Source organism: Lontra canadensis, unplaced genomic scaffold (assembly GCF_010015895.1).
Source record: "Lontra canadensis isolate GAN:19392208 unplaced genomic scaffold, GSC_riverotter_1.0 scaffold17, whole genome shotgun sequence".
Lineage (NCBI taxonomy): Eukaryota > Metazoa > Chordata > Mammalia > Carnivora > Mustelidae > Lontra > Lontra canadensis.
This window is the reverse complement of record NW_022631011.1, coordinates 4,639,911-4,664,561: the sequence shown is the minus strand read 5'-3', so window position 1 is coordinate 4,664,561 and position 24,651 is coordinate 4,639,911. Positions and strand designations below refer to the sequence as shown.

The 24,651-nt window shown below is 36.0% G+C and overlaps 1 protein-coding gene and 1 long non-coding RNA gene across 2 annotated transcripts in view; one reads left to right on the top strand and one right to left on the bottom strand.

Moving 5' to 3' along the window:
- Positions 1-22,877, top strand: part of LOC116868870 — a 163,806-nt gene extending 140,929 nt beyond the window's left edge. Inside the window, exon 3 of the long non-coding RNA XR_004382906.1 lies at positions 21,855-22,877. This is a non-coding gene — a long non-coding RNA (uncharacterized LOC116868870). The remainder of the gene's footprint in view (positions 1-21,854) is intronic.
- RIT2 (Ras like without CAAX 2) overlaps positions 1-24,651 on the bottom strand; it is a 383,183-nt gene that overhangs the window by 20,846 nt on the left and 337,686 nt on the right. The gene's annotated exons all lie outside the window — the stretch shown is intronic.

Sequence of the window (24,651 nt, the reverse complement as noted above, 5' to 3'; positions counted from 1 at the left end):
CTTTAGATCTTACCAGCCAACATTCTGCTAATCCCTTGTTTTTTTTTTTTGTTTGTTTGTTTGTTTTCATTTTTGTTTTTTGACAGAGAGAGAGATCACAGGTAGGCAGAGAGGCAGGCAGAGAGAGAGGGGGAAGCAGGCTCCCCACTGAGCAGAGAGCCCAATGCGGGGCTCAATCCCAGGACCCCGGGATCATGACCCAAGCTGAAGGCAGAGGCTTAACCCACTGAGTCACCCTCCCTGGGGTTTTTTTAAAGTAATTCCCACACTCTTTTCCATGAACTGTTTGTTGATCCCTAAGACTGAGTATGATTTCTCCCTCTTTTTAAGTCCCTAGGCATTTGGTTTTTGTCACTCGGTCTTTCATTATGATTAATATTCCTCTTACTCGGTACCAAGGGTAGGTTTCATGGGCACACAAATAGTGCTCCTTTCTCTTCTCTGTCTCCTACACTTGGAATCATCATCAAATTGGCTCCAAAACTGACTCCTATTATTTCTTAAAACTGTTTATGAAATTCTCCCCTCCTCCCAATTAATTCAGTGTTTGCCTCAGGCATTCATTTTTACCCTTTCTTATAGTATGTGGCTATCAACACAACCTAAATTTGGTCTTGTGGTCAGATCTTAGTCTTTCATGGTGACATCTAATTCACCAAAGTTCCCAATTCCCTTAACCAGTTGTGATTTGTCTAAGTGCAAGCCATGCTAAGTGGACAGGTAGATCATGAAATCATGGAATCATAGACATAAGAAACAATTAGTGTTGTAAGGAAGTCAGACATCTTTGCTTTTACAGCACTCCTGTGAGATGGGGCACAGACTTTTTATAGACACTTCCAGTGATGAGTTTATTCATATATCAGAGAATCCCAGGCTATGATGTGTATCTCTCACTGGCTAAAAGTCCATACTATTAAGAAGAAAATGTCCTCCTAGATTTCCTATCTCTAACCCTAATTCTGGCCTTATAGAAATATTCAGAATACCACTGCCTTTTCTTCCATGTGACAGATCCTTTAATACTGGAAAACATAAATGATGTCTTCTACTCGTCGCTTTACCACTGACTGTATTCAGAAGATAGCACTGTCTTATTTTCAGAAGACAGTCTTCATCTTCCAGAATCTTAAACAACAACAAGAAAAAAAAAAAATCAGAAGAAAAATGAGCAGATGGTTCCATTTTGCTTTGTTCTTGCAGAGTAATATGTGACCCAAACAAAGGATCTATAAAACATAAATAGCAGCAACAACAATGAAACTTTCGTGATAGGATCATTACTTTTCTAACCACAGAGGATGCTTAACTGCTTCACCACACTAGACATTAACCATTTTGTTTTATTTTGTTCTGTTTTAACTATACTTGTTACTCCCTCTGCTAGGATAAGGGCAGATAGTTGGGCTACTACATTTTAATTTCTTTGATAGATAAGCAAAAATATAAGAACCTGAAATATGTCCTCTGCGATGGCATTATTATCACTGCTGGTGATATTTCCCAGGAGGAGATACTTTCTAGGAAATAGCTTCCTTTGGTGACTCATTCAAAAATACATACATCTTCCTTACCATTTAGCCTCTTATGGATAGTTGCAATGCATGTATTTGCCTCCAATTAAGCAACACACTGAATTTGTATACTGTAGATCCTCAGTACATATTTACTAAACTAGAATAGTTAAGATGAACATTAGCAAGAAGAATCCTGTACTCTATTTGTTTTTTGTGTGTCTAAGGTGGTCAACCCTAAATTGACAGAGAAAGAGGACGGTGATCTGGATTAAACAAATATTGCTCAAGAGAAAACCAGTGGAATTTAGAAATGACATCTACACATGACTCTCATTCTGTGGAGGTGAGCTACATTTTTGCTCTGCAGGGTAACATCTTGACCACATTGATTTGGACTCCAGTGTCCTTACTATAAAATCAAGGGAAAGGATATCTTAAGGTTATTTCCACCCCAATGATTTATCAAACTCCTTATTTTTCCCCCTTTTTCTTGCCATGCCTACCCACTCTCTTTTTTGAATCAGTCTTTTCTTATGTTCCATTTCCAAGAATATTTATAGTGTTTACCCAGTTGCTAACCACTCCACATCCTCCATACCCTACCCATTTAAAAGTCCTTGAACTTTCTCGAATTCATCATTCCCTCTGCATAGATACATTTCCAAGGAATGTACCACACCTGTTAAAAGTTTAACTTCCACTGTCTTTGTAGTAAAGGATTAATTTCCCTACTACCCTGTGTATCTTGCCAGGTACCATATGGGCTAAATGTCCTTTTGTCCTCATAAATGACACTTCTTGAGAGTAGAAACTATCAAGTTCATTTTGTACTCTCAAAATTTAACCATAACAGGGATTTGATAAATATTTATTAAATGAATTGGATTCATCAATAAAGTCACAGCATCACTAATGTTATCTTTTCTTTAGACTTGTGTAAGAGATTGCAATGGGAAAATCTATGACTGACCTTCTTATTTCACTAAGTCTGTGCCATCTCTGAGAAAGCTTTGAAGTATTACCACAAATAATTAAAACAAAGGCTCACTTACCAAACTAATTTTTGATGTAGCCTTATAGTTTTTTGTTGCTAGCTGATTTGAGAAATTTGAGAGTCCATTCATCTAGCTATCTTGAAAAATTCTTATTGCCTTAATATTTACAGGTACTCAATCATCATCACAAACATCATCACAATGCTTCCCTGAGCCTATGTTTTCTTCTCAGTGGGGGCTTGGAATATCCATTAATTTTGCCATTAGTTTCTGGATCTGATGTTTGCAATGCATAATGAATGCATTTACAAATTAGCAGAGTGAATATTTTGTAATTATGAAGGAAATTAATATTTTGTGTCAAAAGAAAAAATATCTTTCCATAATCAGGCATTCAATAACAAGAAATGTTGCTTATGCCTATGCTATAACTATATGTAAAGAGATATCAGAAGAGTAATGCAAATGATCCAATTCATGGACAATTTAAGTACAGTAAACTAACTTGGAAAATGTCTTCATCTTTTCTAAGACTAGTTGCCATACAGCCTGTCCTCATGAAAAAGGAAATATTTACTGTCTCTGTGAGGTATTTTACAACATTAAAATTCTGTTTGTGGCTTTTGTAAACCTCCCCTGGAAAATTACAAGTGAGATTAAAAGGAACTCTGACAGCCTGGGGAGGAATTGATAGATGACCTGCCATATTTAAGATAGCCAGCTCTCTGCTAAGGTCAGCCCTCACATACTGAGAGGACAAAAGCAAAACACAAGGTCCAGGGAGAGCCAGGAAGCTGAAAGAACAAAGTGTGTTGACATGAGTGATCTCTAGTCCTGGCCTAAGGGGAAAGACTGTTCTCTTATGTATGTTTATATATACACTTAAATATTTACTTGCATATTTATTTTTTATACAGGCACATAATTATATATACTTTTTATGTAATTTATGCATGATTTAATACATAGTATATTGTGTGTGCGTGTATCCACATGGGTGTAAAATACAAAATGCAGTGATTTTTCCATGTCCTTGACTTATCCTTACAGGAGATTTCTGCCCTGCAGCCTGATCTAGTTGAGTTTGTTGTACATTTACCTTTCTGAATGAGTTTGTCAGAATGATAATGGGATTAGCCCAGGATAGATTTTGGTGGGGAGTTTCAACATTAACAAAAATCATCTAAATCAGGATGGCAGGCCCAAGTTCTGGTCTTAAGGCAGCCTAGCAATAAATTGCCCTCTGGTGCCTAAACCTGCCAACCACCCATCATTAGAAGTTCAAGGTTTCCATGGATACCTCATCCTGAGTACAAGTGAAATGATAACTCTTCAGAAGCCCTTTACACAAACAGGATGGCTTGGGGTTAAGTGGAGGTTAGCCTAATTAGTTATAGAGGAAAGCAGGTTTCTATGAATGGCTTCCAAAGCCCAGTTTAATTAAAAGTCAAAAAGGGATGAGAAATAGGGCACCTGGGTGGCTCAGTTGGTTAGGTATCTGCCTTTGGCTCATGTCATGATCCCAAGGTCCAGGGATCAAGCCCCGCATTGTGCTCCCCGCTCCACAGAAGGTGTGCTTCTCCCTCTCCCTCTACCTGCTGCTCTGCCTACTTGTCCTATCTCTCTGTGAAATAAATAAATAAATAAATAAATAAATAAATAAATATTTTTTTTTTAAAAGGATGAAAAGTGAAATTGTCAAAGGCAGTAAAGAAAAATTTTAAGACTCAGATCTGATGGGATGCCTGGGTGGCTCATTTGGTTAAGTGTCTGCCTTTGGCTCAAGTCATGATCCCAGCGTCCTGGGATCAAGTCCCTCATCAGGCTCCTTGCTCAGCAGGGAGCCTACTTCTCCCTCTGTCTGCTACTCCCTCTGCTTGTGCTCTCTCTCTCTCTCTGACAAATAAAATCTTTTAAAAAAAACCTCATATCTGATTGTATTGCTTCTCTAATATTGTTGAGTGATTCCATAATTCCACACTACCTAAGACAGAAATCCCCAGGTTTCTATTTTTCACAGATAAGGTTGTTCTTGTTTTGTTTTGTTTTTAATTAAGAATGAGGTAGGCTTCTGAAAGCATCTACAGAATGTAGGCATTCAGTGATAGACATGTATTTTTGCCTGCCCAGATGACCTTCTCCCCCTTTTTGAAATAGTATCCCAATATCCCTTGGGACAGCTATTCTTTTTCTATTTATCAGCCCAATAATTTTGATGGGATTGACTCTACCTCTAACTCTAAAGGTAAGCAAATAACCCAGGCTTGGTATTCAGAGAACTACATCTCCTTACCTAAAATTTTGGTTGCAAAATTAAGTATGACCTAAACAAGGTTAGCCACCCTTCTCCCTTGGAATTTCACTAGCACTATTCAGAAATAATCATGATAAAAATAGATAAGTTTGTGAAGTGCAAGTGCCTACCTAAGAATAAAGTCAATAGAAAAGAAAAAAACAAAAATGGAAAGATTCTGATGATATTGTTAGGGGCTCTGAATCTAGTTATGCCTGAAGCTAACTGAATTGGGTTTTCCAGTTAAAGGACCTAATAAATTCATTTTTGTGTGTTTTGTTGTTGTTGTTTGAACTAGTATGTATGGAGTTATATAAGAACTGAATGGGTTCTGACTAATATACTTGTCAAGTTTTTATTTCAGCAAGCATTATAAAATGATGTAAAGTATTACTGAGACTCCTTTCTGGTCCCCTGTGGTTATCAACAACTATAGAAATTACTCTGGAAAGAACCCACAGTTGGAAAAAAGGATAAATTTCAAGTGGTCAGGTTTAATGAGAGCCTGATTCCTGGTGCCGGGCATTTATATTTTGCATCAAATTTCAGACTAGTTAAGTACTATTTTCTTCCAGAAATATTTTTGAAGAGACTAAAAAGAAAAAAAAGGACATTAACTTTAGGTGTGCCAAGAAAACAGTGAGCGAGACACTCTTTTCAGTTTTTCATCTCATGTGTCTTAGGGGGCTACTCTGTGATTGCTTGTAAAATATGTATCTGTATCCTATCTCCTAGATGGACACTAGGATGTTTTCTAAACTGCAGAATATGCCAACATGCTGAGAGCCATTGGACTATGGGAATTTAACCTTATGGAAAGCGCAGAACAATGTAATACATTGGAAACTCCAGTCCTGATTTCTCTGGAAATCAGGATTCCACAGATCCAAGGCAGTCATTGCTGAGATTCCTAGGCTATCGTGTGGCCTCGATTATGTTTGGGAAGAGATTTCAGCTTCTAGTTGGCCAGAGACTGTCCCAGAGAACCAAGACTTGTGTCTTCGAGATACTAAAGAGATGACTGTATAACAAAAGGAAAGAAGTATAATTGCAACATTTGACCTCCAGTCTTAGAATTATTTCAAATCACCTGAGCACTGAATGACACACTAACATACCAGAGATAATCTGGGTCCTTGTCAATGTCAAAGGCCAGTTTGTAGGGTAGTCCCTATATCCACAGCCAGCAGAGAAATCACAGTGACCTAGAACAAGATACCAATCCCTTCTAACTCCCTTTCTTAAGGTTGATGGACTGGGGAAGGAGAGAGTAAGGTGAATTAGCCTTCCCTTCCTTCAGCATGAGTCTCATTCTGGATTTGTGAAACCTCAGCCCAGGGTTTTGAAGATGGAACTCTGATCCATACAGTGGCAAACCATTACACCTAGACTTGGTCAAATATTTACCTAAATTAGGATAGCCTTAAACTAGAACTGATTAAAAAGACCAAAAAACAAAACAAAACAAAACAAAAACGAACTTTGTCTTCTTGACAGAGAGCACAAGTAGGCAGAGCAGCAGAGAGAGGGAAAAGCAGGATCCCCATTAAGCAGAGAGCCTAATGCATGTCTTGATCCCAGGACAGTGGGATCATAAGCTGAGCCAAAGGCAGACACTTAACTAACTGAGCCACCCAGATGCCCCGAGGATTGATATTTTTTGGAAGGGATAAAGATAGTGTTCATTGGAATATTAAATTTCCTACTTTCCTAAGCCAGTTTACAGTGGGTAGGGACTTAAAAAGAGTAGATTTCAGTTATGTCTCTGAGTTGAGACTGCTCAATACAATTTTCCCATCCAAGTATAGACACTAAAAGAAGAATGAAGAAAGGAAGGGGATGGGAGAGGGAAAACTAAACCTATTATTATTATCAGTTCATTAAAGAAGTTCGTTTTCAAGGCAACATACCAAATGAGGTGGAAAGAACTGATATGAAAATAAAAGATGTCATTTCTTATAGGGTAAATGTGAAAAATCACCTGCATGGTCCTTTTTTTCTCCTCTTTCATAGCAGAATGGTGTAAATTTCATTATGGACTGACATTTGGACACAATACAAACTTGCATGACATTTCTTTGATCCCTGCCTTTTTACCTTTTCAGAACCATCTCTCACTTTGCCCCTGAACTCTTGGCTCAAGTCATGCCAAATAATGAAGATTTTCTTGAAGGTGATTTGTCTCCCCTTCATCATTTTTGTCCTTGCTCTTCCCTTAACTGGAATTGTCTTTCCTTACTTGTTGGACTTAACAACTAATAACTGTATATCAAGACAGAAATGAAATGTCAGTTACATTATGATGCTATCCTTGACCCCTCCGAGATGAGTTAGAAGTTTTCTCTGATGTACTTTGTGCATTCTTCTACATAGTATTTATCACATTTCTTTCCATATTTGTTTTCATAACTTGAAATTAAGCTCTTTGAAGAGAGTGAGTAGCCTAATGTAGTGGTTATAAGCATGAATTCTTATACTAAGAGTTTCAATGAAATGTTATAAACATTGTTGAGATCCTTGCCCAGGCACTTGCTGGTTAGTGGCATTAGGCAGGCTATTTTAGTTCTCTGAGCCTCAATTTATCTATTATCCATTTTTACCCAGAATTCAGCATAGTGCTTACCATATTGTATATGTATAGATTATTAAAATTATGGGTGAATTTACTTCAACAAATACATTGAAGATATTGAGAAAAACTTCACATTGGATAAGAGGAAATGTCCTTAAATAATTTGTGAAATTTTGTTTCTTTTCCAAGTGGAATTATATTATAGCTGATAGAATATAGCCTACCTAATTGAGTTTGGTGCTTACTGACGGGTAGCAATGTGATTCTGGGTATATTTGTCCCTCAAATGTGAGCTATATTATAGTGAAAAGCATTACACTGACCTTTTATGTAAGACATTGAATAAGAAATATTGACACATTTCCCTTTGCAACCTTTTTAATAACTGTCAGTCCAAGTATGACATGTTAACGTGGCATTTACCCTAGGTCCAAAAAATACAAAATAATAAAAATAAGGTCATTGGATGATGGTGGCAGAAGAAATTCCGTTGAGGTTAGTCAAGGAACTAGAAACTGAAGGCAGTTTGGAAGTTATCCAGTTATAGAACTTGGGATCTCCAGAAATTAAATGACTTATCCTAGGTCACACAGCAAATTAATGACAGAGCTAACCTGAGCCCCCATGTCTTCTGACACCATGTTCAATACTTAATGACACAAGCAGAACATAATGAGTGCTTCCTCTTGCCTCAGACTGCTCCTTGGAAATCAGTTTCTTTAGAGGCAGGAAATACCTGACGTTGACACAAAATCTCCTCACTGTTTTCAATGGCAGAGTTTTCTGAAATTGCTTTTTTCCCCCCAAAACAAGCATCTTCCTCCTGAATTTTAGTTCTTCCCTTATATCCACCTCTTGCTTAACCATGTGAAGGCCTCTCTCAGCGGCACCCTCACGTCTCCAACCTTTTATTCTTTGATACAGAAATCCTACAAACTTCTAAGCCTCCTTTAAGTATTCAGTTCCTGTCAGATTAAAATTATTCAGACCTTTAAGCTGATTCTTGACAATTTCAGCTGGATCCTCAATCCTTGGCAACTGTTCTTTTGTTTTTTCCCTGCGGCTATCATCCCTTGTATTTTATGTAACTGCTTGACACATCCCTGCTGTCTCAGAGCCAGCTGCTTCCACCATCCACCCCAGAGGAGTACCTGCCCTTCGACTTCCCAAAGAATATAAATGGACCGGGCAACATTTCTCTATTTTCTATCATCAAACTTCTGAGTTTGGACTCCATTGCTTCCTTGTTAGCCCTCTTTAAATGCTTGGCCAATTTTTTTTAAAGGCCAATTTTCACACTTGACCTATGGATTTTACTCCTTTTCATTTCCTTCATAAATTAATCCCTCTTCTCCTCAACTTTTTCATCCTTATAGCTTCTTTCCTTCACCAAATAAGTGGCACTGTAACTTCTATATATGAAATTTTTTTTTTCCTGGTTGGTTTTTATTTCCTCTGGTCACTGTTTAGCTTCTCTCCTTTTCCCAGTTTGATTTACTCAAAGAACACTCCATGCTCATATACTATCCATAGATCAACTTGCTAAAATTAGGTATCTGCTTTACCTCTCCACTGCAACTTTTCTGACAAAAATAAACAGTTACTCACAAATAAATGGAAAGGTGTCTCATGTAAATGGATTGGAAAGCTTAATATTGTTAAGATATTAATGCTTGCCAATCTAAAGATCCAGCAAAAATCTACCAATACTAATGATGCATTTTACAGAAAAAGAAAAATCCATCCTAAAATGTATGTGGAATCTCAAGAGGTGCCAAATAGCCAAAACCATCTTGAAAAAGAGCAATAAAGTTGGAGGTCTCATATGTCCAGATTTCAAAACTTATTACAGAGCTACAGTCATCCAAACAGTGTAGTACTGGCATAAAGACAGACATATAGACCAATGGAGTAGAATAGAGATCCGAGAAATAGACCCTTATATATATGGTCAAATGATTTTTGACAAGAGTTGCAAGATCTTTATCAGTGGAAAGGATAGTCATTGAAACAAAAGATATTGGGAAACTGGATGTTCATCTGCAAAACAAAGTTGGACCCTTACCTTACACACACACACAAATTATCTCACGATGAAACAAACTCTTAAATGTAGGAACTAAAACCCTTAGACAAACACAGGAGGAAAAGCTTTATGATGTTGGATTTGGCAATTTCTTGGATATAACACCAAAAGCACAGGTAATAGGAGAAAAGAAATTAAATTGGACAGTGTCAAAATTTTAAAATTCTGTGCAAAGACATAATGAACTACATGAAAAGGCAACTCTATAGGAGAAAATATTTGGAAATTATGTATCTGCTAAGGGGTTAACATCCATAATATATAAAGAACTCATTCAATTCAATAAAAGACAAGCAAACAACCTGATTAAAAGATGGGCAAATGACTTGAATAGATATGACCAATAAGAACATAAATAGTTACTCAACATCACTTATCTTTAGGGAAATACAAATCAAAACCACAATGAGATACCACCTCATACTTACTAGGATGACTACTAACAAAAAAAGAAAGTGTTGGCAAGGATGTGGGAAAACTGCATCTCTTATACATTGTTGGTAGGAATTAAAGTGGTACAGCCACTGTGGAAAATAATATAGCAGTTCCTCAAAAAATTAACATATGATCCAAAAATCCCTCTTTTGAGTATATACACAAAAGAACTGAAAATAGGATCTTGAAGAAATATCTGTACACCCCATTTATAGCAACATTATTCACAATAACTAAAAGGTAAAAGCAACCCAAATGTTCATGGACAAATGAATGGATAAGCAAGACGTGGTGTATACACACAGTGGAACGCTACTCAGCCTTAGAAAGAATTTTGACACATGCTACAACATGAAAGGGCCTTATGCTAAGTGAAATAAACCAGTCATAAAATGACAAATACCATCTGATTTCACTTATATGAGATACTTATAGTAGTCAAATGTATAGAGGCAGAAAGCAGAATGATTGTTTTCAAATGCTGGATAAAGGAAGAAAGGGAAAGTTGTTAAATGGCTATAGTTTTAGTTTTGCAATATTCAAAGACTTCTGGAAATTAGTTGAACAGTGTAAGTCTACTTAACACTAGTAAACTGCACACTTAAAAATTGCTAAGATAGTAAATGTTATATTGTTTATTTTATAATTCTTAAAAAGGCTTTAAAATAAAGATCCGACCCCATGTTACTAGGAAAAAAATGGAATAAAGATTCACTTAGTATCTATTCTTAAAACAAAACAAAACAAAAAGAAAAAAAAAAACCTTATTATCATCTCCAAACAGTATTGTTTTGCAATCTTAGTTTTAAAAAAAAATTCTCTGTAGTATTTTTGACTACTACTCTTCTTATAAATTCCGTCCTCCACTGTATTTTGTAAAATATGATTCTCTATCTTTCCTGCTGGCCTTTTGTCTTCTTTCCATACACTAAGAATACGTATTGCCCAGAAATTTATACGCAACCTCTTAATACTAGTAGTACTGTCCTTGGGCTTGAGTGACCAAGGCCTTTGCCAGGTAGTCCCTGCCCTACAAAAGGGCCCTCTTTGGCCCTCCTCTGTTGACATCCATCTACACAGGGCGAATAGGTCAAGATTAGCTAACCTGGATTCCATACCTTTCTACAATTTCTTATCTGGGACCTTGGAATTACTTGCCCAGGTGGTCTTAAACTTACTTCCTGGGCCTCATCTCTAGATCCATTCTCTCCGTGTCTTCCCTTTACCAGTAAGCCTACACCCGTAGAGGGAGGTGGTCACTTGGTGACTGTCTGAGGGAGATGGAGTGTGAGGGGGTAAATAGAGTTTGGATATGTGGGTAGAAGGTCTCTTGAGATAAAGTACAAAATCCTAGATAAAAAGAGAGTATAGAGCTTGACCTTGGACCCTAAAGGGGCATTCATTTTTACTCTTGAGCAGGCAAGGTCAAGATCACTAGAGACAGACCTGAACTGTATACATTCCCTAGACACATTTATTCACCCCCATATTTTAAAATCCCACCTGCTTGCAAGGTAACATCTGTTGCCTTGAGCAATATTCCCTCTGCTAAATTTGGACATGAATTTCTCATTGCCCCCCTGAATATATCCACATGGATTTCCCCTACTCTCAAAGGTCTAAAAATAAATCCAGCACACCCCTTTCGCACAAACACATTTCCCACTCCCTTGTGCTACTTTATTAATAGCAAACCAACTTCCTAGTGATTCATTGTAAATCCTATTCCTCCTTCACCCTCAACACACAACTCAGTTATTAATCATGTCCCATTATATCCCAAGAATCCCAAATGCAAGGTTCATGAACTATTGTGATACCTTCAGGAATAGGAGATAATGATGGATTTTAGAAGCCAGCTGGATTTTACCTTCTACATGGGCTATTGAGGCACAACCTGTATAGTATAAAAAAGTGTTTATAACCACCAAAAAACAATTGGGATCATTCAGGAAAAACCGACTCAAAGTAAAAGTGAACAAATTTTCCCATTGAAGATGTCCATCAGAACTAATGGGGTTCAGGTCATGCTATCCCAAAGTATATATTTGGAGCTGAAGGTATTTGAGAAAACAGCAAAAGCAGGAAGGCCACTCCAACATATCTCCCACAGCCATCCCTGACATAGATCTAATACCCTCATGTGAAAGGTGCTCTTCCTCAACTTGGAGAAAAGGAATATTCTTATCCTCAAAGACACAAGGACACTGAGAAGAATTCAAACAAACAGGACTTGCATTGTTTCCCTCAGTTCATTTCAGAGTCTTTAACCTATCCTATTCCTCCATGACTTTCCACTTCTCATCAAACCCAGCGTAAAAACACAGAGGTCTATTTTTTTTTGGTCTTGATTTCCTTAGGAAGTCTCCTATGTCATGCAAAACTTATATTAAATAACTTTGTATGATTTTTTCCTATTAATTTGTCTTTGTCAGTTTAATTTTCAGACTAAGGCAGAGATCCTAAGAAAGTCAAAGAATACTTTTCCCTTCCCTACAGAACCTAACACTAAATTTGCTTGTATTAATTCATAAGCACTGGCCTTCAGTGAAAGTGGATTGAGGGAGGGAAGAGGAGGGTAGTTGGAAGGATGTTTGTCTTTACCTTTGGGATGCTCTCTATGCATGCTGCTACCACACACCAGGACTGGGGTCACCTGGGAGAGCCATGGGTCTGGGTAAAGGGTCGCGAGAAGAGAACAGACGTGTGTATTTAAAATTCTCCTCCGGTTTGACATGACTTATCCTCTGAAAAGAGCCACATCTGTACGCAGCATAAAGAAGTCCTGTTTTTTAATACACTTTAAATATCTACTCATCCAAGGAATAGTAAAATTGTTTTTTAGACCCCTTCTGTGCAAGGCAAAGAGTAAATATTGGTGTTTTCTTAATAAATATTTATGTGAATGTAAATAAGTAAAAGTCTTTAAAACTCCTGATATTTATGAACTGATCATAAAGTTTGAGGCAGAACTGACATCTCTGACTCCCTGAGAAAAACAGATCGAAAGGAAATCAATTCAAACCAAAGTAACGGAAGGTAGCTCTTTGTATATGCTTGGAATAAATGAGAGAAGCAGAGCAATAGCATTGACAAACAATTTAAGGTATGACTATCAGGGATATTAACTGGTGGATGAGAAAAGAGTTTATTTTCTAGATCTTAGGCATGGCAAGCTAAGGTATTAACCATGGCAGATTACTGTAGTTAGCCCATACAGAGATAAACCAACTGAAATATGTCCTTTTTTTAAGCAAATTAGTGCAAGATCGGTGCTATATGCTCGATGAACAAAATCAGATACAGTCCCTGCCCTCACTGAATCTATATTCACTGTGTAGAACACACAGTAATTAATTATTCAATTTAACATAAAATAACAATGATTGCTTTGAAAGATAATTGATTGAAGTTTTAATGAATACAAACATTTGAATATATCCTGTCAATTAAGGCAGAGAAATGAGCCTGAAGAAGTAATAATTGAGTAGATGAGGACAGAATGGTTGGCATTAACTAGATTTCCCATGTTTATCTCTGTCACATGGAAGCTGGATTAGTCCTCTGAGGTATTCTTAAATATTTTAAAATATAGGAAAATACCTCCTTTCATTTTATTTGATTTTTCTGTAAGTTCTAAAGGCTACATGAAAGACTTTGTGGAAAATCTTAGACCTGGCATGCATGAGGAAGTAATGGAATTGACAATTTTGCCAATGCTGTGAAAAGCAATTAATCAGTGTCATTAGGAGCCAATAGGTAGCACTTCCTTTAAACAAAGTTAAAAAGATATTTTCAAGCTCATAGAACTTAAGAGAAGGAGAGTAATTCAGACTGTTTACAAAGTATTTTCTCTCCTTGAAGTTTCAATTCAGGACTAATTCTGTTTCAATGTCTACATATTTAAATGGCAAACTGAGTAGGGTTGATTTTACTTTACTCCTTTTTCTAACTGCATGGGTTACTTAGCTGGGTCATTTTCTCAGACACTATCTAATAATTTGACTATAGGGCAGAAATCACTAAGAGAGGCCAGAAAGAGGATTTTTTCCTCCTTTTCCTTGGAGAGTAGCATGTTCTCTCCATGCCCTACAAATTGACAACATCATTCCACTGTCTGTGAAAAGCCTGGGCCTGAGCCCAGAAGACAAAGCACAGAAACGCCACAATTCCATCTTTTCCCTAGGCAGTTTCTATGTGGTACAGAGACATATGGTCAGTCACTTAACAAGACATTTTCTTTACATAGAATCAAGTGTTCAGATTGCCTAAGATTTTTTTATTAACCCGAACCAAATGACTAATTGGACACCATGGAGATACAACCTTATTCTGTTTGTTCATTTTTTAATATCAATATTAGCATAAAATAGGAAAATCAGATTTCTAACTAGGTGTCATTTTCCCACAAGCAAACATTTTTTAAATGAGAGGCTCAGTAGATTCTGAAATTTCATGATCTTTGGCCTGATAGAAACACAAGCACAACCATGACCATATGTATGTTTTTCTTCTAAGTTTAGATGCAAAAATATGACAGCAGAGACTCAGACTTAAAAATTGTACTAGCTTTTGAGTACTTAGCATGTTCCTTATTTATATTTTTCTCATTGCAAAAGAAACAAGAAAAGATATTTTTGTTGAAAAGATCAACTTATGGTAGGTCAGAATAGGAAAGATTATGTCGTAATAATATACACTATAAATCTCAGTGGTACAAAGTGACAAAAGTTTATTATCTACACCAAATATTTATCACAGATTGCCTGAGGACTCTGCGTATTGTATTCACTTAGGGACACTACCTATTCAAATAGCTACCATCTTTAATAAGGTCAGTCACCATGCTCAAGAGAAAATAAAGAGTTCTGGAGAGCCTCAAAGTAGCAATCAAATGCTCTGGACTATAAGTGACACATATCATCCCACTTAAAATTCACTGGTTAGAACCAATCATATGGCTCCATTCAAGTACAAGGAAACTGTCCAGAAGGCAAAGATCTGAGTATATTTTGTATACAGTATTAATGATTACCATACCCTCTTAGGAGGAAACTGATAGATTTCCGATAGGGATTGATGAGCTTCCTCTTCACTCAATTTCCCAAAACTAGTTTAGAGACAGAAGAAACCTAACAAAGTGCACACACGCACACACACGTTTCTATTTTCTGTTCTTCTTCCTAATGCTACTCAGTAGAGAAATAAGTGTAACATTTAAGGCAGTAAATGATGTGGTAAAATCATGAGAGATGTCTTAAAGGCTCGAAGGTAGGCTGAGCTTACTTTGGTAAGAAAATGAACAGCTGCCAGTGTGCTGACTTTTGGGGATATTGTAAAGCAGAGTAGAAGAGGGAGTGAACAGAGAAGAAGGGTAAATTCTGAAGAAAGGTTTTTCTAGGTCTTAGGAAAATACAAGCATATGAGTAGTTGAAAAAGAGAAAAAAGGAGAGAAAGGAACTGAGGATAAGACTAGACAATTTTTATTAGATTATTTCATTTTTTCAGTCATTCAACAATAATTTTCTGGTCCGTTGATAGGTGTTAGCCCCATAGTTTGCTCTGGTTGTGGAATATATAAGATGTACTCAGTCTTGTCTTCATAGAACTCACTGGTTCATGGAAGTGATACCAACATCATCATGATAATCTTTAACCTTGAGTACTTACTACAAACTCACTCTGTGTTCATTAAAAATTATACAAGAAAGTAGAAAATTCCAGTTTTAAGTGATTCTTATCAAATACCTTATTTAATTCTCAAAACTAACAACAACCTTATGAGGTAGTACTATTGTCATGCCCATTTATAGATAAGGACGTTGAAAGCTCAGAGAGGATTAGTAATTTGATGAAAGTTCCAAATAGAGTCTAGATTAAAATCTAAGGATTTTTACCCTATATCCCACACTCTCAATTATTGATTACAAAAAAAAGATAGCATACATAAAGCCCTATGCAGGAATTAAGTGTGATGAGAAGCCGCAGGAATTAAGTGTGATGAGAAGCCACAGGGAGGAGATTAAGAGAAGTGATATTATCAGAGTCACAATTTCAGAAAGATCAATAGGTATGCGAATAGACCACTGGGAATCTATGGTAGAAAAAAAAAAAGAAAGAAGGAATCTATTAAGTATAGCAGTTCAAGATAATGGTAGAAAATGTAGTGGAAAATGGTCAGATTTGACTTTGAATGTATTGCCCCTGGGTTGCATGTGAGTTTAGAAAAACTAGGGATTGTTCCTAATTTTGTGGTCTGGCTAATTGGATGAACAATGTACTATTCACCCAGTATTATTTACCAAAATGAAAAAGCATGAAAGGAAAAGTTTTAGGGGTAGGAAAAATACAGATGTTGTTTGTAAATCTTTAAGTTTAAGATACTTACATTCCAATGGAGAAGAGATGCTAGTCTGGCAGTTGAAAATACACCTCTGGATTCCAAAGTAAAGAAAAATAAGGGTGGAGACAAAAATTTAAGATTCAAAGGTAGATAGTATTTAGGCCTTGGTCCTACTTCTTTGAGTCTAAATAAATCCTTGGGACTTTCCACATTTGCACATCAGGAAAGGTAGGAGAACCAGTAAAGGAGACTTGTAAACAGTGGCCAATAAAATAATAAGATAACCTGGAGAATGTAGAAACCTAGAGAGATGCTTCAAGTTTCAAAGAAAAAAAAAACAAAAACCGTGATCATTAGCACATGTTGCTGATAGGTCAAGTAAGAGAGTATTAAGAGCTAAACATGAGATTCAATTCAGTTATGATGGACTTCATTGGCAATATTTTTATTATCATTTAGTTAGAGATCATCCATCACTTCTGATTTGTTGGAGATTTCAGAAACAAAGCCTAGTTCAGTAGTCATTCTATCTGTGGAATGCAGTATTAACAAAAAATTGAATTTTCACCATTTACCCCATCAAAGAGGCTGGCTAGATAGATGAGTATTCTCCTAGAACTATATCCTTGCCAGAAAGAATGTCTGGTTATTATGTGAACACTATAAGATGAAGTTCATTACAAACATTGAAAGCTAGAATCTAGAAATAATAGGAAATTCTAGTGTAGTATTCAGGCATTAAAATAGAACTATTATAGGAAGCATACACTATATCATCTTTAAGTACAAAATAATCATAGACAGACAAAATATATTCTATAAAATGATCGCCAGTAAATAAAGAACAGTGGCCCCGTTCTAACTCTGACTTTACTTTTTCTCTTATTGATCTTCATTTGCAAATTGGTTTTCAGGAAAACTTTTTTTGGTCTGTCCTACAGTGACCATCAAGAACTTGCTATTCAAAGGCTTCATGTTGCCTGTGACTGGCTGCTGTGCTTTTAAGAGCAGAGGCACAGAGAGGGACTGATGTATACATGTATTCTAAAATGCTATCATTAAGCCCCTTAGTTAATTAGGTCTGGACTGCTCCCTTTAGCAGTCGAAGCAGGAATTATATGCTCATTTTCTCTCTCATAGTGTCACCAAAAAAAAAAAAAAAGGAAAGAAAGAAATCTTTACAGAAAATATGGCAGCTCCAGATGGTGAGTTTCTGTCAATTAAGAGAACAGATAATTTTAGTTAACCCTTAGAAATCTCACTGACAGTCATTTCTCCTCTCCTCTTCATCTATAAACTTTGTAAAATGTCCTCACGTGTGATCACTAATGATTACTTGTACACAAATATATACTGGACTTTCCACAAAGACCTTTTTCTAAAATATACAGACATAGATTAAAAATGACACTTACGAAACACCAAGAGATTTTGCTGGTGAACAATTTAAATATATTTAGAAGTAAAAATGACAACACACATACATGGAGTTAGCTCACATTCGTAGAAGCCGTTCTTTTGCAAGGCTTCCCTCACCACACCATGTCAATGACTCTCCAGTCACCATCCCCAACCTATCTTTGCCTTGATGTCTACATTCCTTTCCCTTGAATCCTAGAGGCTACAGCCTGCATGTGAACATTCCAAATGTCTAAATCTAAATAGCCAATTTCTCATTTCCTGTGTTTCCTTTATTTATTTCTTGAGCACCTTAAAGCTTTTGAGCACTTCCACCAGAAAATGGGCAAAGACAGCACATACACACAAAGAGGCAGTGTACGTGACTAAGTTACAGCACTGAAAAAAAATGCCTGGGACAAGACATCCTTTATGATTCATTAAACTCCTTGACTGATTCATTTGACTTCTCTATGTAACTCCTTCAAAAAATATTAACACAAACCATACACATTATAAAAATAAGAAGTTTGACTAAGATCTTTTTGGATTCCAAAGACCAAATTAAAGAATAAATTAATAAAACAATAGAGCATTTATTTTCAAAAATTTGCAATTGTAAATTCATTCTCCACCTTTTTGAGATGCAAATCTTCTACAATACAGGAATGTTTTCCTTAAGGTCCTGGGAGCCATCCCTTTGAAACATAAAAAGGATAGGGCCCCTGTCCCCCATCTCAGTGGAAGGGTAGAAGCCTGACTTCAATAAGCAGACAAATAGGAAACACAGATGGCCTAATCACACTGAACAGATTCCCTGCCCCATCCTCCAGGTTGGTTGTTTTGTTTCTGTTTTTGTTTTTGTTTTGTTTTTTCCTATTACCTTACCCCTATGTTTAAAAACCCTCCCACCTTTTGTTTCCAGGGAATTAAGTTCAGTGCCTCTGCCTTATTGCAACGTCTTGGCCCCTACTGCAGTGGTCTGAGATACAGTCTTCCTTTCCATTTTTAACAAGTATCTAATGAAGTTTTTCTTTCATAGTATTATATCAGGAGCTGAGAAAGATGCAGAAGACATGCAAATACTATTATCAACCTACAGACTTTATAATCTGTTTAATAAATAAAAATACACAAAAGAATTAATGAAAAAATAAGAGGAATAGAGGTTCTGTAAAAGAAGTCAATATGATTTGAAAATAGTCTGTAAATGAAATCATTATTTAATGCCTATGTAAACCCAAAGGTAATATTGTCCAAAGGGCATCTCTGACTTTCCCATTGACTATTCTTTAACTTAAGCAGGTTGGTTAATAATATATGTCCATTCTTGGGGTGCCTGGGTGGCTCAGTTGAGCTGCTGACTCTTGATTTTGTCTCAGGTCATGATCTCAGGTCCTGCTTTGGGCTCTGAACAGAGAGTCTGGCTGAGGACTTTCTGGGTCCCTCTCCCTTTACCCTTATCCTCACTTGCAAACTCTAAATAAATAAATAAATCTTTAAAAGTGATAATATCTGTGGATCCTTTATCTATGAAATAGGGAGAGTAGATGATTTACCTATGTTATGAAACTTAAAAATAGCCAATAATTATTGAGCACTTAGGATCAGGCAGGTGTTATGTTCTAAAATGCCTTACCTATATAAATCCTTTGATTCTCACAACTGTAGGTATAACGATTTTCATCCTTATTTTACATGGGAAGAAACTGAGGCACAAAGATGATAAATATCTTGATCAAAAGTATCATCTCATGAATGGCTGTCCTGCAGTGAAAATCCAAGCACCATACCCTACCACTTACTTAAATCTGTGAAAGTGCTTTCAAACCACAAAAACCAAATAGAAAATGAATAAATATAAAAAGAAATGAATGTCTGCTCTGAGAAAAAGGGAAAACTTAGTTGATTTCTGAAATTTCTCTGATTTTATGCATTCTGGTATGTGGGGAATAATAAACATAAACTCTATAAATTATAATTTCTTGTTCCACCTTCCAGTTTCTACATTCTAAAAGAACACAAATCTGTTTCTTTTTCTTACTTAAAACGCTGCTTAAATATCTATGCTCTTGGATCAGAAGCATCATCTCTCGTGAATGTTTTTCTTCATAATACTGAGAAGGACAGATGGGAATTCGTGCCTTCTCTCCACTGAAAGCAACAGGGAGAAAGCCTTGGAGCTGTGAACCCTTCCTTTTGTTTACTCTGCCTGGCCACCCGCCCATAGCAGCCTCTTGGATCGCTCCCTGAGAGCTTTGATGGCAGCTATTCTGAAGGTCAGGTCTGTGCTCCACACATCTGTCACTATATTCCTTATGATTTTCAGGCAGAAGACTGGTAGAATTGAGCTGGGTTATTGATAAATATTGATAGTTGTGTATAAAAATGTACTAGTGCATATGAGCTTATTCTGATGTGGGAGGGATTTCTGTTCTCTTGACTCCTCTCTTCTGCTCTTTGCTTCTCAGTTATTTGCATACTTGCTAACACACATCCTATAGGAAAAGCAAGGACAAGGAGAGCTATGTAAACTTAAATGAAACCATTCAGGTAGAGCTTAAATAAGGGTCCGATAGGACCAAGCTAGAAATGACAGACTTCCGCTGTTTGACTTTTGGTTTTGGAGCAATAAGTAATTTTCCTCTTTATATTGTTCTTTTCTTGTATATTTCTCATAATTGTGAATAAAATAAACATAACACTTTGCAAATACAAAGTATATTTTTTCAGTAAAGCTTCTTTTTTCAGTACAGCATTAGCTGTTCACTATCTTTGAAAATATAAGCAAAACATGCAGTTTCTCTATATGTTCATTATTGATTTTATCTGGATGCCAAGTATTGGATCAGCCCTAGAAGTCTAGAAGAAAACCATTTTAACCATCGATTCAACAGACATTAGTTGGGCTGTTCAAAAGTTGTCTCTTGCTCTTATAGATTATTCGTAGCATTAACAAGAATTACTGCTCACGTATTATTGACTACAAACTTTCTAAGCACCTGATATGCTCCCAGTTACAAGTGGAACATGATGTGGTACTCAGCTTACTTGAACTAAATTGTTACATCAAAGAAGAGGCAAGATGACCCATCTTATCAACGTAGGTTATTTATCCTATATAAATTCTTACTCCTGCATATATTTGCTGCCTGGCTAGCAAGATGATTAATAGGTAGGTAGATAGAGGATACATGTATATAAGACAATAGTATTGTATAAATGTAAGACAGCTCAGATTTAAAAAAACCAAGAGCATACAAAACAACATACAAGCTATAAAATGAGTGTTCTAAGAATGAGATTTCTGGAGATCAATGCTCATAGGGTGAGTCAAGGAAACTAAAAAGTAGATAAGGTCTAGCAATTTTGCTTTTAAGCGTAAGCACAATATGACCTCCCAGAGAATCTAAATGCTTCAGTTATAAGATGGACAGCCTTACATGTAGGGCTTAGGGGAAGTGGAATTTTCTCTGTACTCCTGGGGAAAAGTACAGACACAGATTAAGGAAGATTATTTCTAGGAAGCCATGAAAGTGAATGATTCTCAGGAGCCAAAGACAGAAAGAAGGTGAGAAACAGGGCAGTCACCAGTACATACAGTCAGTCATACATGATCAATCACCAACTAGGGCAACAGCCAGATTATTCCAGGAACTAAACTCACACTTACAAAGACTATAGATTCTAGTATTTGGAATGTGTTTAAGTGTCATTCCTTTGGTTCTAAATATTAGTGCTTTACTATATAAATGCCTCCGCAGATTCTAACACTGTAAATGGAATTAATTGTGTGACATGTATACATGTCACTCAAAATGCCCAAGAAATTAAGAGGAATGTGAAGATTAGTGAGGGCTGGAGTGGCTAGGGGAGGCTTCATGAATGAAACGGAGCCTGAACTGGACATTGACGAATGGGCAGAAATGGACTGGCAGACAGTGGTGAGGGAGAAATTAGGGCAAGAAAATTTCTAGGAGGAAAAGAATAGGAGCAGCAATGATGGAATATCAAAATAAGTAGAAGGAAATAGGCTTTTTACATTAATTGATCCAAATTATAGTTGGCCCATGCAATCTTAAATGCACTCCTGAATGCCAACTTCAAGAGTAACAAAATTATATGACTTACTCAACTCAAGTGACAAAATTTATTCTAGTTGAAGTAAAAATGTTGACTTTTTAGTTTAGTTTTTTTTTTTTTTTAATTTTGCAGGGGCTGAACAGAAAGGATGATGGAGTACACAGCTTGAGTGAGGCCTTCATTGAAATGTATGTGTTCAGAGTTACATCAAGCACTATTTAGTTCTGCCTAAAGCCTTCCATAGGCAACTGTGAGGAGAAGAGTGGGTCCGAAGAGAGAGAAGAGAGCACTCAATAGTTCTTCCCTAGGTTTTCTCAAATATCAGGCAAGTCTCACAGAACACGTGACACTGTATTATCAATGCTGACTTCACATTAAGAATACTTTATGTGTGAACATTTAATGGACAGAGACAAAAATGTCATATCTTCACATCCAATAGAAGGTGGCAATTCAGTTCTGGCAAGGTCATTTATTATTCCCTTTTGGGTAATATATTAAGGATATTTGTTCCTTGAAAAATTGATCAATCATAACTCAACATCCATGTACTCTTAGTTGTTCAAGGAAAACTTTCCAGGAAAGAACATTTCAAAGAATTAACACTGGCAAAGCCATATTTTCCTTGTTCACTATTCAATTAGGATGAATGGAGTTGTACATACACAATACATCCATAGTTATAAACTCCTATTTCACCTTATCATATCTTCCCAGACCCTTTTTGCGTATCTAAATTGTACAGTGTATATCTAAGTCTCTTAAAGCCAAACTCAATATATAGTCCCCACATAGAGCCTTCCTTGCCAATTCCCATCTTCACTAATCTCTCTCTCTAGAGATTATTTAACCTTAAAATAGAATTAAAGATTAAGGCAACAGAGCAGTATGGTTTATGAACTCAGGTAATGGATTTAGATAGACTTGAGTATGAACCGTTGTTCTGCTATTTTCTTTATGCTATCAGTCAAATTACTTAATCCCCCCTTAGCCTCAATTTTCTCTTTGTTAGAATGAGAACAACAGCAATCCTCAGGAATGTTATATGAATTGAATGAGATATTTTCCAATATGCTCTGCATGGTGCTTGACTATAAACTCTCAATAAATATAAGGTATCTTTGGTAATAGTGAAAATAATATTACTATTAGTCAACCAAAGCAGGATGGAATGACAATGTTTGATACTTACTGTGACTACAATGCTTTTTCTGTCAATAAAAATTCTAGTTATCCTTTAATACTCTGTTCAATCTTGCATCTATCATTAAGACTGTCTCAAGTACCTCAGTAACCATTATTCTCCTTTGAAATGTCCTACTATTCAGAAGAAGGTATACAAAATTTTAATATGATTTATTGAATACAGAATGTGCTTTGAATTCCAACACAAATATGCTTGAATCCCTTCTTTAGTTTCCTAGTCATGTATCTTTGGATGAGTATCTATAATTGATCAAATACATAGGACTTTCCAAGTTCCAAATGAGAGTATCCAAAAGAAGTTTTAAGTTTGTAAAGTAAATTACACATTTGCTTTAACATTTAATTCTAAATTTAGTAATAGATTCAAAAAGAATTATTAAATAAAATAATGTACTTATTCTTTTCTCATATTTTATAAAAACGTATCTTAATTCTTCATAATCATCTTTGACATCAGTATCTTATAAAAAGAAGTATTTATTAGGTCATTAAATACTGTTTTCCAGATTTGATTGAGACACGGCACTTTCAACATTTCTGAAAAATGCAGCCAGTGGAAGTTTTACTTCAAGTCTCAAGTTTTATTTGCAAAGCTTTGGCACAATTGATTTTTGATTCTATTACTTTTGTAGGAATAACTGGGATCCTAATGATTTACTGTATTGGTTTTCTAAGTGATTTTCAGAAGTTTTGTTTGTACTCATCCCCATTATTTGGAATCATTATTAAATCTAAGATAAATTTCTTGGCATTAAGTGTTTTTCTGCACAATTTTATCTCTATAAATGTTTAACACTAGCTGTGACTGAGGTTTTTTAAACTAGGGTGTCTTCCTCATATGCCATTTTCTTGTGAAAAATAAGGAAATTTGAGAGATTACTCCAAATTTTGAGCACAACTGCAGAACTCAACCATAAGGCTATTCCTTTTTTAAGGGATAGTTTCATATCTGAGCATATGTGGAACTTACCTTCCTTGAGCATCAGCCATCTTACTTCTAAAATGGTTCTATCTGTATCTACAGTTAGGATCATTAACTAAATGAGATGGCATGTAGAACACCTGGTATTGTGTCTAGCGCATTTTACCTTTTTTATACATTTTAGAATTATAAGGAATCACAATTATCACCAAAGAATACAGACGCCCAGATAATTTGCCCAAAGCAATGCAACTAAAATGAGAAGCCAAGTTTCCCAAATCTATATTCAGCTCACCCTTGGGTAAGCATTTAAAATGCCTTTTTTAAGCTGAATATACTATGGATGAGAGTAAATCATTTCAGAACTAGATTAGTGGAATACTAATTTGTAGCAAATTTTTTAAAAGATGAAAAGAGAGGTGAGTGTCCCCAATCTCTGGCATATGGGGGTTAAAAAAAAATGTCAATGATCAGGAATTTGTCACAGAAATATAACTGGCAAGGAGACAATACAGTGACAATTATGTTATCTGTTAGGACTTTTTGTTTGGTAGTTGCTTGATTCCTGCTAGTGTAAGTTTTAGGTTTCCAGTACACAAAAGATCTAAATTTATTCTGATCATGTTTGACCTCTCAAATAAGAAGAGTTTTCTAATCAAGATTGTTTAATTAGATATCTGCTGTTCACATGTACTATTATTTACTTGAGGCATTTAAAAATTGATTCAGTATTCCAGAAGTAAATATATTTATAGAAGAATTTTATATCACTGTAATTATATCTTTGTAACTAGTTGGGTA